The sequence below is a fragment of the Lissotriton vulgaris genome, chromosome 2_1 (assembly GCF_964263255.1).
Source record: "Lissotriton vulgaris chromosome 2_1, aLisVul1.2, whole genome shotgun sequence".
NCBI lineage: Eukaryota > Metazoa > Chordata > Amphibia > Caudata > Salamandridae > Lissotriton > Lissotriton vulgaris.
The window spans coordinates 685475555-685491039 of NC_141687.1; the positions used below are offsets into that span (position 1 = coordinate 685475555).

The following is a 15485-nucleotide window of genomic DNA, read 5'->3' on the forward strand; positions in this document are numbered from 1 at the left end:
TCTACATGCATCCCGTTTTGCGAGTCTTTAATAGCGAATCCTTAAAATTTCGCTATTAAGGACTCGCAAAACATGACCATGATGAATCTGGGGGTTGGTTCCATAGGCACGCTAAGTTCTTGAGCACGTTTCGCAAACAAAGGTTTGGTGTTGATGGAGGCAGTAAGCGCAGCCCATATAATAAATAAATACATACACATGCGCATAAGTAGCACATACAGACTAGTATGTTTATTCCCACAAACTCCGCAAACATACACCCACCCATGCACATGGCAAACACCCATAAAAGCATCAGACCACACAGATGTGCAGCTGGGAGCATAGGCTGATCAGTATCAGTGGGAAAAGGGATGGCGTGAAGCCAGGAGCACAAGGAGAGGCCCTTCGGGGGTGCACAGAGTGATGCTCACCATTGGTGTACCCCACTGGAGTACTTAGCGGTTATAGTCGTACAAAATTTCAAAAACACATAAGTGCATGAAAGATTATGCTGGGTGTGTTAATTAAGAATGAAGTAGTGTGCCCGCGAGGATAGTTACAGGATCATGTAGAAAAAATACAAACATCCACACACAGTTTGTAATGATTTCATACTCTGCCCTCAAAAGGCATGAGTTCTACTCCAGAACTGGTGGTCCACGGTCTCTAGGGGAGGAACACTCCACAACTAGAATTGAGGCTCCGGAACGCTTGCAGAATGTTTGACTGTGGGAGTCTGGATTGAAAGGGCGCCAGAGGTATATTGTCGCAGCCTTGTAAAACTCGATGGTGAGGGTCGACCTGAATCAGTGTGTTCCTTTCAGAATAAAGAGAGTTCAGGAGAAGTCTGCCTCTGAAATCTTTACTAAGAAACATATCAAGCTATACATCTGTGAGAAGACTCATGGGATGGATCCGTGAAAGACATGTTCAAGTGACGCTGCCGAACTGCAAGAGGTCACCAGATAAGTAACTGTGTCTTACAGCTTGGACCGTGAGAGTTACCCTCTTCCAGGTTGGGCTAGTAGAAACTACCTTCCAGGACGTATAAAACATGACTAGGACAGACACACAGGAGAGGGTGATAATAAAAAATACTGATGATAAATACTTTATTGTGGGAGTAATTAAAATCTACACAAAGTTCAGAAATTCTTTAATTCACTTGTGCCAGCTGGAGTAATCCTACTGTGCGGTCAATTACCAAGCTGGAGATTGTAAACCGAGGTGGAAACCAGCTCTGTCTACATTGGTTTGGTTGTCTTCTGTGTGTCTAGTGAATATAAAAGAAATGTTGATCTGAACAGTGGCAGTGTCCGGCAAGAGTGGCTAGTTGCTAGACTGCAATCTCTTTCTCCTTCCGCACCCCTCAGTCGCCGCCCCCTGCATAATGGAGGTTTGAGGTCAAGAGGTGCCTGCCTGGGCCGAAGTTGTAACTAATGGTCACTGCCCTCCCAGACCCGCGGCTGTGGGGAGAGTTACTACAGTAAATACAAAGAGGGGCTTGGTGAGAAGCGCCTCTTTATTTACAGACCGCAGTTATCCTCTCTTTCGAATAGCGGGGGACAAAGTTCACAGCGGAAGTGAAGCCTGCCAGCCCGATAGAGTTTGCGCGCGGTCATGCGCTGGTTAGCAATGCATTTTCAACATTCTTAGTTGATAAGGTGCTGACTCAGGGCGCGTTAACCATTCATTGGAAATCTCGTCACAGTTTCCGAGAGAGGGCGGGAGTGAGACCGCGCCGGGTGTGTTTGTGAATCGAGGGACGGGACTGGCGCAGGTAGGCGCGCGCAAACTGGCCTCACCGGCTTAACTTTCGGACATGTTTACCATTTGTAGGACCCCTCAAAGCTGTGAGTTGTTGGTTTCTAAATGATGTTTTCCCATCAACAATTCGACGCTGTCTTCATTTCACGGGGCAGCAAGTGTCGCTGTCTGAGTGCGGAGTAGTTGTCCACATGGCTGCTTTCATTTCTGCCGGAGGGGCGCATTCCTTGCGCTTCCACGGTGTCCTGTAAAGAGAAGCCAGCGCGAATTATTGAAAGTACGTCTTTCTGTGCTTGGATATTGAAAGAGAAAGGAAATGTGTGGGTGTGAACCATTCATTTGTTATAAGGGGTTTCCTGGCTCATTTTATTTCTCACGCATCTTTGAAGGCTGACGTTTGTGTCTTCCTCTCACAGCATGGGGCGCTGTGCTCGAGCTCTTTAGTAAAGCTAAATGGCTTTCGTACCACTTTTAAAAAAAATATATCTAATTGCACTATAAATGACGGGGGTTACGATCACCCACCTGAATGGTACTCATTATTTTTAACATGTATTAATTCGACTTCAGGTTGATAAAAGTATGAGACAGCCAGGCTTAAAACCAGATACGAAATTTGTGCATATTCTGCTTTTATTGCACATGGTAAACACGTAAAGATTGCTGTAAAAATTAACTGTGAAGCATGGAGAATAAATCACATTAAAATCATGTTATTGAGAGTGGGCACTTAACCATTTAGTACCTATTTAATAAATGTTGAGGTCCAATGACAATACAACATTGTGGTCAATACTAGTCTAAAACCTTACCTTTCTATTGAAACCCTTCACAGTGATCTCTAATTTGGGGTATCAACCATGTTTGGGTTTTTAGAACACTCAAAGCAAAATATTGATTGCAGAGCTTGAAATCGAAAGGATTTTTGATCGTACTGTATTTGTATGTCTATATAGGTACATATAGATCTCTCTCTCTCTCTCTCTCTCTCTCTCTCTCTCTCTCTCTCTATATATTATATATATATATATATATATATATATATATATATATATATATATATATATATATATTTTTTTTTTATTATTACTGCCCCACTTTCAGTTCAGGCAGCAAGGACCCAGACATGCTCATTTAGCGCTGGCTCCTGGCTCCTGGCTGCCTGAACTGAACTTTGCTGGGCTGAGAAAGTCACAGCTCCTGTGGGCATGACTTTCTCAGCTCAGCAAAGGTTCCTGAGGCCCCCCTCAGTAATGATGGGTAGCGTCACTGATTGCCTTGCACCCTGTCACTTCAATTTTACGCCCTGAAGCCCCCTTGGTTGAGTGTCAATCAGTGACAATTCATCACAGACTGGGGTGGGGTCAGTAGTCTAACTGACCCCATCCCACTCTGTGATGACGTTGGGACTGCTGCCTTCCCTCATTGGCTTACCTTAGGTGAGCCAATGAGGGAAGGCATCAGTCCCAAGCCGCCTAGAACCACCGAGGCAGGGCAGATGTGGTTGCAGGTAAGTGTGTGTTTTGTTTTGTTTTTAAATTGTTTGGTGCATTCGTGCTTGTAAGTATGATTGTTTGGGAAAGAGTGTTGTGAATGAATGTGTTTGTGTGTGTGTGTGAGCGCTTGCATGAATGCATGGTTGTGAGCGTTGTGTGCATGTGTGTGTGTGCCGTCCGCCTTCCTCCCTCCAAAACGTACCGCCCGCCACGGCTACCCCTTGTATTGCCTGCTGTCCGCCTGGTTGCCGCTTTGCTTCATTTGCACATTTATTATCTATTACTGTACTTTTTACTCGGTTTGCACGTTTGCCCCTAGCGCTCCGCTGTGCTCCCTCCTCCGCCTCCATTTTGTTTGTTGTTGTCGTCCTCGTGAGCCCGCCCCGCCTCCCAGCTGAGCCGCCCTCCCACTGACTAGAACAGCGCTCTCCTACCTGAAGGCGCCGTGACTCGCTCCTCTCACTCGGGCTGAGTGGTCGCTCCCAGTGTCCCTTGAAGGCATCTGGTATCGTTGTGCTGCATTGCTATTTCTATTTCTATTGCTATTGCCAATTTGTATTGCCTGTTGTCCGCCTGGTTGCCGCTTTGCTTCATTTGCACATTTATTATCTATTACTGTATTTTTTACTCGGTTTGCACGTTTGCCCCTAGCGCTCCGCTGTGCTCCCCCCTCCGCCTCCATTTTGTTTGTTGTTGTCGTCCTCGTGAGCCCGCCCCGCCTCCCAGCTGAGCCGCCCTCGCCGCTCCCCCTCCACTATCCATATATGACAGTTGCTCCCGCGTGCAGCGTTCACGCGCAGCGACCGCGCCCCAGTCGTGCCGAAGGTGCGCCAAAGGTAAGCCCGTCTACGCCCGTCCGCGCCTGGACCGCGCCCAGCGCCAGACCCCCTGGCCCTCGTATTGCCCACCCCTCACGCATTACTTACGATGCCACCACCCTCCTAGCCCTTAACCCCGGCCGCTCCCCCAACTGCTTCCAAGCTGCTCCTAGACAAACCCACGGACCTTTCTCATGCAACTCCTGCAAATACTACGGCACCGTCTGCAACTCCGCTACGATCACACCACAGATATCCGACCCCAACAACCTACAATGCATCCTGCTCAACACACGTTCGGTCCACAGGCACGCCATTGACCTATGGAATCTACTAGACACCATCTCACCGGACGTCGCCTTCCTAACAGAAACATGGATGAACGCCTCTTCCGCCCCAGACATCACCATTGCCATCCCTGAAGACTATAAGATCATACGCAAGGACCGTACCGGCCACACAGGAGGAGGAATCGCTATCGTCCATAAGAAATCTATCCGCATCTCAACCAGCTCAGACGTCAATCTCGCCAACTCCGAACACCTCCACTTCCAAATCCACATTGACCCCAAGACCACACTCAGAGGCACCCTCCTTTACAGACCTCCAGGACCCCGAGCTCAATTTAGTGAGGACATCACGGATTTCATCACTCCACACGCGCTCCCCTCCAAAGATTACATCCTTCTGGGAGACCTCAACTTTCACCTTGAAAAGCACAACGACCGCAACACAACCACCCTTTTGGACAACCTCGCCAACCTCGGACTTAAACAACTTGTCACTTCCCCCACCCACATCGCAGGCCATACACTCGACCCCATCTTCACCTCCAGCAATCATGTCTCCTTCAGTCACACCACGAATCTCCTCTGGACTGACCACAGCTGCGTTCACTTCACCTACAACAAGCCCAAACCCAACAACCACCCCCAACCAACTCTGCAAAGAAACTGGAACAAAATCACCATCGACCAGATCTCCTCATCGCTTCTTCTTAACCCCCCAGCCCACCCCTCAAATCCCAATCAAGCCGCCTCCAACCTCACCCTATGGTTATCCAACAGCGCCAACATCCTAGCACCACTGAAAAAACGACAAAACAAACTCGGCAGCAAGAAGGCCTCCTGGTTTAACGATGATCTTAAGAAATCCAAGAAACTCTGCCGCTCCCTTGAGAAGGCCTGGAAAAAAGATCCAACCGCCAGCACAAAGTCAACCTTCAAAAACGCCACCCGCTCACACCACCAACTGATCCGTAAAGCCAAGAAAGCCGCTTTCAAGGACCGACTAGATAACAACGCCCACAACAGCAAAGAACTATTCAATATCGTCAAGGAATTTACCAATCCCACGGCCAACTCCAACGACATCACCCCCTCCCAAGCCCTCTGCGACTCCCTAGCCTCTTTCTTCCACAACAAAATTGCAGACATCCACAACAGCTTCGACAACCAACCCGAAGACCAACCCACCAAACCCCCTGCAGGACCTCCACCTCCCTTGAACACCCTCAACGACTGGAACCCAATCTCCACTGAGGACACCATCCGTCTGATGAACTCCATCCACTCCGGATCCCCAACTGACCCATGCCCTCACCACATCTTCAACAAAGCAGACTCCATCATAGCACCACACCTCCGAGATGTCATCAACTGCTCCTTCAACTCCGCCACCTTCCCGTAAAGCTGGAAACATGCCGAACTCAGCGCCCTCCTGAAGAAACCCACAGCTGACCCCACCGAACTCAAAAACTACCGCCCCATTTCGCTCCTTCCATTCCCGGCCAAAGTCATCGAGAAAGCAGTCAACAACCAGCTCGCCGCCTTCCTTGAAACAAACAAATCCCTCGACTCATCACAATCCGGCTTCCGAGCCAAACACAGCACTGAAACTGCCCTCATCGCAGCAACAGACGACATTCGAACTCTCCTGGACAACGGAGACACAGTCGCCCTCATCCTCCTTGACCTCTCCGCAGCCTTCGACACAGTCTGCCATAGCACCCTTCCACAGCGCCTCAAAAACATCGGAATTCAAGGAAAAGCACTGGAATGGATCACCTCGTTCCTCACCGGAAGAACCCAGAGAGTCCGCCTCCCACCATTCATCTCAGAGGCCACTGAAGTCATCTGCGGCGTTCCCCAAGGATCCTCACTCAGTCCCACCCTCTTCAACGTATACATGAGCCCCCTCGCTGCCATCGCACGCCAACACAACCTCAACATCATCTCCTACGCGGATGACACTCAACTGATCCTTTCACTCACCAATGACCCTAGCACCGCCAAAACTAACCTACACGAAGGAATGAAAGAAGTAGCCGAATGGATGAAACACAGCCGTCTGAAACTGAACTCAGATAAAACAGAAGTCCTTATCTTAGGCACCTCCCCCTCCGCCTGGGACGACTCTTGGTGGCCAGAAGCCCTTGGAAAAGCACCCATACCGACGGACCACGCACGGAACCTGGGCGTCATCCTGGATTCCTCACTTTCAATGAATAGACAAGTCAACGCCGTCTCTTCATCCTGCTTCAACATTCTTCGCATGCTCAAAAAAACATTTCATTGGATCCCCACCGAAACTAGGAAAACGGTCACCCACGCTCTGGTCACGAGCCGACTGGACTACGGAAACACCCTCTACGCCGGTACTACTGCTAAACTCCAGAAAAAACTCCAACGAATCCAGAACGCCTCAGCCAGACTCATATTAGACATCCCGCGCAAAGAACATATCTCTGGTCACCTGAAAAACCTCCACTGGCTCCCCGTCAACAAGAGGATCACTTTTCGGCTCCTAACCCACGCACACAAAGCACTCTACGAAATCGGACCTGAATGCCTCAACACAAGACTGTCCTTCTACACCCCCTCTCGCCAGCTACGATCATCCAACCAAGCCCTGGCCACTGTACCTCGCATCAACAAAACCACCATGGGAGGTAGATCCTTTTCCTACCTGGCAGCTAAAACCTGGAACTCACTTCCCACTCACCTTCGCCTTACCCAGAACCACCTAGCATTCAGAAAGCAACTTAAAACGTGGATATTTGACCAGTAACTCCCCACCCCTCTTCAAGCGCCTTGAGACCCTCTGGGTATGTAGCGCGCTATATAAATTCTATGACTTGACTTGACTTGACTTCAGAACCCAATATTAGTGGTTAAACCAGTGATTTTTGTTGGTTATCGGGATTAGACTTGTGCTCTCAAAGAAACCATTCTATGCATTTTTGGTAGATTAATTAGTAGGCGTTTGGTGTGATCATTAGTGGGGTGAGACATGTGAGTTTGTGCTGATAGTTAATGGGCTGAATAGTTGGCTAGATGAGATTATGTATTGTATTTTGCAGGTATTTGGAGCCAGATGTACTAATGGATTTTGTGGTTGCAAACGCTGCGATTTGTAAAACCACAGGGTTTGAAACTAGCTGGAAACGTTTTTCCAAAACGTAAAAGAGTTTAGAAATTGTATTTTCAGCATTCCTTCCAACTTGCAAATTGTTACACACAAACCATTGAAAAGTTATAAACACTCAAATTGGGGTGGTAGCTGATTCGCAAAGGGGAGTGTGTCACCTATGGACCACTTCCCTTTCAGAAATCAGGTTGGCAGCTGCAGGGAGAGTAGACAGTGGCATATGGAACCACTGCAAACTCTCATTGAAGTTTTTCAAAGTGACTTAAAAAAAAAACAACAAAAGCAGCCCAATTTCTTTAACCACATGGCTGCTAGGCGTTTTCCCGTCCTGCGCTGCAGATGATTGTTTTACATTATTTCATGACGAGCTGGCCTTGTCATCAGCGCACGGCAGGTAAGCGCCATGACGAGCCCAGCTCGTCATTAGCTTCGAAGGGGTTAAAGGAAATTATGTTGCTTTAAAATAAAAATTTTAAACAAAAATACATTTTAAAAGGCAGAGATGGTAGAATGTTGTCTCATGCAAATCACCAGGCCTCTTATTGATATCAAATGTAGAGATCACAAATTGCGGCTTGCCTAATGCATACTCATTACCCCTCCCTATGATTCTTTACTTTGCAAGCTGACCTATTAGTACAGGGGTCAGTTTGCAAAGTTAGATGCTGGTGGCAAAAAATGTGTGCACATTTCATGGCCCATAGTTTCAAAGAAGCATGAGTTGTGCACATTTAAAATTAGGTGTGGGCATTTTGCAGAAAAAATAAGAATGATGCAGACAGTCTAGTGACTTAAAGTAGCTATACTCGGAGAGAGGAGGCATGCAGATGATTGGTGGCAAGGAGAGGGTCATTCAGTAGAAAGAAAGAAGAGAAACATTTTATGTCAAGTGCAATTTTTCATTCACTGCTTTCAGAACAGATGAGAAACTTCTGAAAGATGTGTGGAGAAAAAGGGTATACGCGTTTAGTATATAGTGAATTGCAGAGGAATTTGTGGAAGAGATAGCAGGAGTTAGTAAGACTCCGAAAGAGCACTTTAACACAGACCTTACTAATGTTTATTTCACATCTTCATACTTTTAGAATTAAAATATTTTCAATTCTTATTATTTACAACATTATCATTGCTATTCATTTTATCTTATACCGTTAACAATCATTGACAAAGCCAGAAGGTCCTGATTGTATTAGTCGCATGCTTTTGTCATGTCTCTGTGCAGTGACAGAAACCTCACAGCAAAGGGAGGCTTCCATATACTAGTAAGGCAGTGCCCTTTGGCATGTATAGGATTATTTTATTTTTTATAAACATTTTTTGTTAAGAAAAGAAAAAACATAAGGCAGCAATATAGCAGTGTATAAGTCCACAGCATATGTGTACAGGTTTCAATACAATTAACACCAGGTTGACACAGTAGAGACCCCTCCATTCTGTCAAACCAATAAGTTCCGGCATATACAATGTGTAGATCTTCCATAGCATAATAAACTCGCCAAACCAAGATGCACAACGCCCGACACCTGGCATGCAGGTGTCTACCTTATTCAGTACTGGGAGGGCGATGCCATCCACCTCGAAGACATCCAGCAGTCTATCCCTTTCACGTTGCTGTTCTATAGGGGGGGCAAGCAGATGGCACCATTGTATCTGTTCCACCTAGTCCCATTTCTTGGGGCAGCCCGTATGTTTGAAGATATCTTTTTTGGCAAGCATTGCCCTGTCCATATTGGCTGCCCAAGCGCGTAGGGTTGGAACCGTCCCCACACCCCACTTCTGGGCAATATTACGCTTTGCAATGGCCCACCCACGCGGAGCCAATGTTTTCTCTACTTGCGTTAAGTTAGTAGCTTCCCAGATATTTGGGAGGCACAATTGGGGGGAGGCCTTAAGGGATTTACCACCCGCCCTCTCCATTTGTTGCGTGACCCTGCTCCAGTACTGATGCACCATTGAACAGTCCCAGAGAACATAAAAGATGGTTCCCGGTTGGTGAAACTGCCGGAGGCACAAGGGGTCAGTCCTCCTTTCTATCTTGACTAAAATCCCAGCGTCTAGATACACACGATGCAGGATCTTCAGTTGGACCAGGCATAATCTCATAGGGATAGCCACTTCCTTGGGTGAGGCTAGAGCATCGCCCCAGTCCTTATCTTCTAAGTCTCCCAGATCTGCCTCCCAGAGTTGTGGCAGACGCCTTAAGGGGTCTGGTCGATTGTTAATTAGCTTTTTGTTTTTGAGAGATATGGCCTTTTTGTGCATGGGGTTGAGTATCAGTCGGTCCTCCAGCAGAGAGGCCTCAGGGAGAGGGGCGTATTTGAGCAAAGCTGCTTTGACTGCATGACTGATTTGCAGGTACCGATAGGCTTCGGTCTGTGCTAGTTGGTATTTGGTCTGTAAATCAGCAAATGTGGCTAATCTACCCCTCATCCAAATGTCCCCCACTGTCAAGATGCCTATTATATCCCACTTGTCAAAGCCAGGGCATTTACTAAGCTGCCCCAACAGGCCTGGTTCCCAAAGCGGTGTGGCCTTTGTGAGCATGTTATACCACCCACATTTTCTATTTACGCCGTGCCAGACCTTCACTGTGCGTGCCATGGGCCTCGTGAGAGTGATTTTGCAAGGATTTGTTAGAGTGCTCTAGCGTATTCCTCCGACCCAGAAGCCAACGATCAGTGCGAAAATTCGGGTGGTCATACTCCCCATGTTCCCATTTATTGATTGGAACCAGCCGAGAGGCCTGATAATAAAGCCTCATGTCGGGTAAAGCAATACCCCGATCAGACCACCCTACCGTCAACTTTGTCATAGCTATTCTTGGGGCCCGTCTGTCCCACAGTAGCCCGCGTTCAACACCCTCGATACCGACAAAGTAGTTGTCACAAACCTTGTTAGGGGTGTTTTGCCACACATAACAGCGGATGTACTAGCCCCAGCAGAGTAAGGGGAGGGGATCGCCGATATTTAGCATCGGACCGAAGGCGAGTCAGGGGTGCAAGCAGGTTGGCTCCATAGAACAAATTCGGGTCCGGAGTAATATAGATACCAAGATACTTGAAGCCCTTTGCTGTCACTGGTATATCGTATCCACGGGGGCAGCACGGCGGTGCATCCCTCAGCACATAAAGCTGGGATTTAGTCCAATTGATAGTATAAACCGAGTGTGAGCTAAAGATATGGAAAATGTGGAGAACCTGGCGGAGAGACCGTGAGGGCGAGGCCAAATATTAGACGATATCATCCTTGTACAGAGAGATGCGATCTTCATGGTCCTCAGTCCACTTCAGCCCCCTAATCTCCGGGTCACCCCTGATTCAGACCGCCAACAGTTCCAACACAAAGGCAACCAACAAGGGTGAAAAGGGCTCCCCTGTCTGGTACCCCTCCCCAGTGGGAATTGCCTCGAGACGTGGTTATTGACTGTCACAAGAGCGGTTGGGTGGGCATAGAGCAATTGGATCCACCTTATGACGTTTGGGCCAAAACCCATCTTATCTAAGACTGCGAAGAGAAACTCCCACTCGATAGTGTCAAATGCCATGGAGTTATCCAATGATAGTAAAGCATCTAGCCAGGACCCCGTGGAGTCACCGCAAATTTAAGGCTGTATTTCTCCCTGGCATAAACCCAGATTGGTCAGGGTGCACGCGCTCCATAATGCAGGGAGTAAGCCTGTGGACCAATAGCTTAGGTAAACTTTTCGCCTCAACTGTCAGGAGTGAGATTGGATAATACACTCTACAGTCATCTAATGGTTTGTCCTGCTTGTGAATGACCCCAATAGAGGCCGTTCGAACATCAGCAGGTAATGCCCCTTCGTCAAGACTTTCAGTATACATTTGGAGCAAGTAGGGGGAAAGTTTGGAATCCAGTGGCTTCAAGAATTCGGTAGGGAGCCTATTGGGTCCCATAGCTTTACCTGAACAGACGTCTTGTATCGCTTTCTGAATCTTGGCCTCTGTTATTGCACCCTCCAGAGAATCCCATTCCTGTGGGGACAGACATACAACCTTAATGGTCGAAAGGAGGTCCACAGCCACTTACAACCTCGACGTTGCAGAGGGCGTGTACACCGGTGAGAAGTAATAAGCAAATGTATCGGCGATCTGTTGGGATCGTTGATTATATCCCCATCTGTCCCGCCACTAAGTGAACCCATCTCGATGATTGCTCTTTTTTCTCTAGCCAAGCAAGGAGCTTACCAGTCCGTTCCCCATGTTCATAAATCTTATGGTGCATGGAGGTATACCACGCTTTGGCCGCTTCCGTCAGGAGCTGAGTGTAGTCGAGACGCACCATCCTGAGTGAGTGCTGCATCTCAGGATCAGGGATAAGTGCCAGGGCTTTTTCACAGGATAGGATATCCTCCTCGAGATCTATGATTCTCTTGGTACGTTCTCTCTTATGGCCAACCATCAAAGATAAAGCTCTGCCTTTTATAACCACACCAAACGCACCTCATAGGATGCGGGCTGAAGTAACCGACCTCACGTTTTCTTGAAAATAGGAGTCAGCTTCTTTGATTAGTTCCTCCTTAATGTGGGGTACTTTGAGCGCCCATGGGTTTATAGTAAGGGTGGCATGCCTTTTGGGCAGGCCAAATGAAAGTGTGGTAAGAATGGGGGAATAGTCAGAGACTCCACCCGCAAGTGACCTGGAGTCAGTAAACATGCAAATATCTTGAGCGTGGGTGAACATGTGGTCGATGCGCAATTGACTGTTATGGGCGCTAGAATTAAACTTAAACTGCACGGTGATCGGATTTAGTCACCGCCAGACATCAACCAGGACCACGGCAGAAAAGAACTCTGCTAGTGGAGAACCCACGGGGAAACCCTGCGGCCGAAACAGGATCAATTACGTTATCTACAGCCAGGTTACAATCCCCCCCAGCACGAGCAGCCCCAGTGGTACATCAAGCAAAAGTGTCCCGAGGTCTCCCAACAGAGGCCGTTGAATCCCAGGTGGGGCATAAACGGAAATAACATTGATGGCCTGTCTTTCCCTTGTGCCGGAAAGCACCACATAACTACCCTGCTCATCTGGCCAAACCCTGTTTATTAGGTAAGGACATCCCCTGCACAAGAGTACCCCGACCCTCGAGAACCAGATGTAAACCTCGAGATGGGAGCCAGACAGTATCCCCATCGATTCAGTGCGCTGCATGAGTTACAAATTAAGTGTGTCTCTTGAAGAAGAACAATGTCTGGCGCCTGCCGTTTTAAGTATTGAAGGACCACTCCCCGCATAATTTTTATATTCTAAACCATTAAGGTTCCACGGGAGAAACTTAAGTGCTAAGTGTGGCCCCATGTATAGATAGAGGGATGGGCAGTATAAAGCAGAGAGACAGAACATGTCAGTGGTCATGCATTGAGAGTGGGACACACAAGACGGCCCTTCGTATGTCCATGTGTTGAGCTGTATGTTTTGAAACGTTGCAGGTGATCTAGTTTTTGCAACCCTGTGGTCACCCTGTGCTCCCCATGGTGTCACGTTAAGAGCCTGAATGTGGACATACAGTACTATGGGTACCGAAAATTGCTGCGATAAATAACAAGATCCCCCAACACGAGGGAAAGGAAGAAATAGCATCATAAAAACACAAAGGTCAAAACAGAATAAATATACCACCCTGATCCCCCAACTCCCACCCCCTACCCTGCCTCACTGCACAGCAGGCATAAAACCACCTGCCACCCCAGACTTGCAGAGTGCCTGTCGCACACCGTCAACAAAATTAGGGACGTGTTCCAACCACACTCCCTGGAGCATCAATTTGTGAAACCATGTGCATTCCAGCATATGACCCCCCCCCCCCCCTGAGAGTTGAATATGATAAACTGTAATCAAAGGATAACACAAGAATCAACAATGTCAACACCACTGAGACAAACCATAGCAGCAAGCTGGACATTAGGAGTATGTAGTCTTTTAGAGAACAGGTGTAGGGCTGTTGACACCGGATCAGGCTGCTCCCCAAAGGTCGTTGTTCGAAAAGTCAATTTGGCCACGGAACAGCTTGTGACACCCTCAACCACCAATCCCTATCATGGGAGCCAAGGGCAGAAAGGTGTGTCATCAGAAGACAAATACAAGTAGTTCACCCCCCTCAGAGGCCGGCAGAAATGCAAAAGTGAACAATGCAAGGTCATATACAACCCAGGAAAGCTAGAACGTGGTGGAATGTCAACAAGGCACAGTGTGTCAGTCGAAACTCGGCTCAGCAGACCCTAGCGATCGAAGGCCAATCAAACCAATGTCAACCCACCAAGCCTTACCCAATTCCATTAGGCTCTGCGATGCCATAGCATCACCCGGCGGTGACCCTGTCCACAGGGCTTGACTTGTCGCCGTTGGATCTGTCGCCAACAGGACTGCAACAGCGTATTTCAACTGTTCTGCAGCCCTCAAGCCTGTCCCAGGCATCCTCAGGTCTAGTAAAGAACCACACCTTCCCCTCAGATTCCACAAGCAGCTTGGCAGGAAAGAGCATGGCATACTTGATGTTTTGGTCCCGCAGCGCACCCTTCACGTCCAGAAAGCTGCAATGTTGTTTCTGGACCCATAGGGTGAAGCCGGGAAATTAGTGACCTTGATGTTGTCTATGGACAGTGGCAGAGCCATTTGTGCCAATTGCAGGATGAAGTCTCTGTTGCGAAAGTTGAAGACCCTTGTCAAAAGCGTTGAGGCAGCACACCAGGCCTGGCTCTTTTCCCCTGGCCCCCGATGTGCAACTTCGATGGAGAAATGTTGGGATAGTCCCTTCGGTTGCAGATGCTTGAGGATCAGCTCTTCAACATAGAGATCCACTGCAGGCCCCTCGGCCCGTTCCGGCACACCCAAAATGCGGATGTTGTTGCGCCGCATATGGCCTTCATAGTCGTCCAGTTGCAGAGCCATGGCTTCCTGGGTAGTCTGGAGGTCGGCCACCTGGCGTTTGAGGAGGTCAGTGTCTGCTGCCAGGTCCTTGGTCGCACTTTCCTCTTCACGCACCCATTCTGCCATCCTCTTCATGTCCGCTCTAATCAATGAGACCTCAGAGGCGACTGAGTCTATTCAGCCTTCCAGGGAGGTGCACACTGACGTGATAGTGGCAAGGATGTATTGTAACATGGGGGCTGGTTGCTTCCCGCTGAATTCGGGCTCGGGTTGCTTCTCATCTTGGCCCTTCTGCCATGCATACTTCTCGAGCTTGGCCTGAAGTGTCCCACGTCCTCTACGGCCGCTTGCCATGATGGAGTAGTAGGGTGTAGTGAGTCAAAAACGGGGTCCGGGACTAGACCAGGTACTCACAGCTGCCTGCTTATGAGACCCACTCTCAACTGCCTGCCGGTTTCTGCCAGTCAACCCCACACCCAGGTTTATTTCAGATCCAACGGATAACACACCGGCAAGGAAGGGGTGGGCAGAGAGTGTGAGTGTCCCGGCCGAGACCACACCAGCCGGGCATGCCCCTGACTCCACGGCCGCTCCACACTGTCAGACAAGCGATGTGCCCAGCACAGTACCTAGGCAGTCTCACCCCTAGCCACGCACCATGAGGGGTGCGCCCATAGCCAAAGCAGCCAGCACTGTGTGATCTGTCAGGGCCTGCCGCGATCATAGAGCCCGCCCTCTGCAACGTCCCGTGGCGCAGGCTCCTTAAGAGGCATCAAAACTGGGTGGGGAACTGCATACCACGAATCGCCCCACGCCACAGTGATTTTTGTTCAAAAGGACCAGGGCCTCCAGCGATGGCAGCACAGTCTACAAGCAGGGCCCAAGGGGATCGTTGCCCCGGCCCTAAATAAGGAAGCGTCCTCTGTCCCCACTGCAGCCATTGCGTACAGCATCTCAGTGGAAGGGCACAAGGGAGGCCTGAGGAGCGGGGCCCGCTGCCACTATGTAGTATGCCCAGATCTTGTGGAGAGGCACACCAGAAGACTACACGGCCCACACAGGAGGAGCGAGGCCGCGTTGCAGAGGAGGTCTGCGGATGGGGCCTCTG

General features: G+C 48.9%; 1 protein-coding gene across 24 annotated transcripts in view; it reads left to right on the forward strand.

Annotated features, from left to right (window-relative positions):
- The window catches only part of PPFIBP2 (PPFIB scaffold protein 2), a 1093831-nt gene that overhangs the window by 558774 nt on the left and 519572 nt on the right, over nucleotides 1–15485 (forward strand). Inside the window, exon 1 of one of the 24 annotated variants that reach the window (XM_086955906.1) lies at nucleotides 1740–2026. The exons of the other annotated variants lie outside the window; for them this stretch is intronic. The gene's annotated coding sequence lies outside the window, so the exon portion shown is untranslated. Of the gene's footprint in view, nucleotides 1–1739; nucleotides 2027–15485 lie in introns of those variants that run through there. 24 annotated transcript variants of the gene reach the window in all.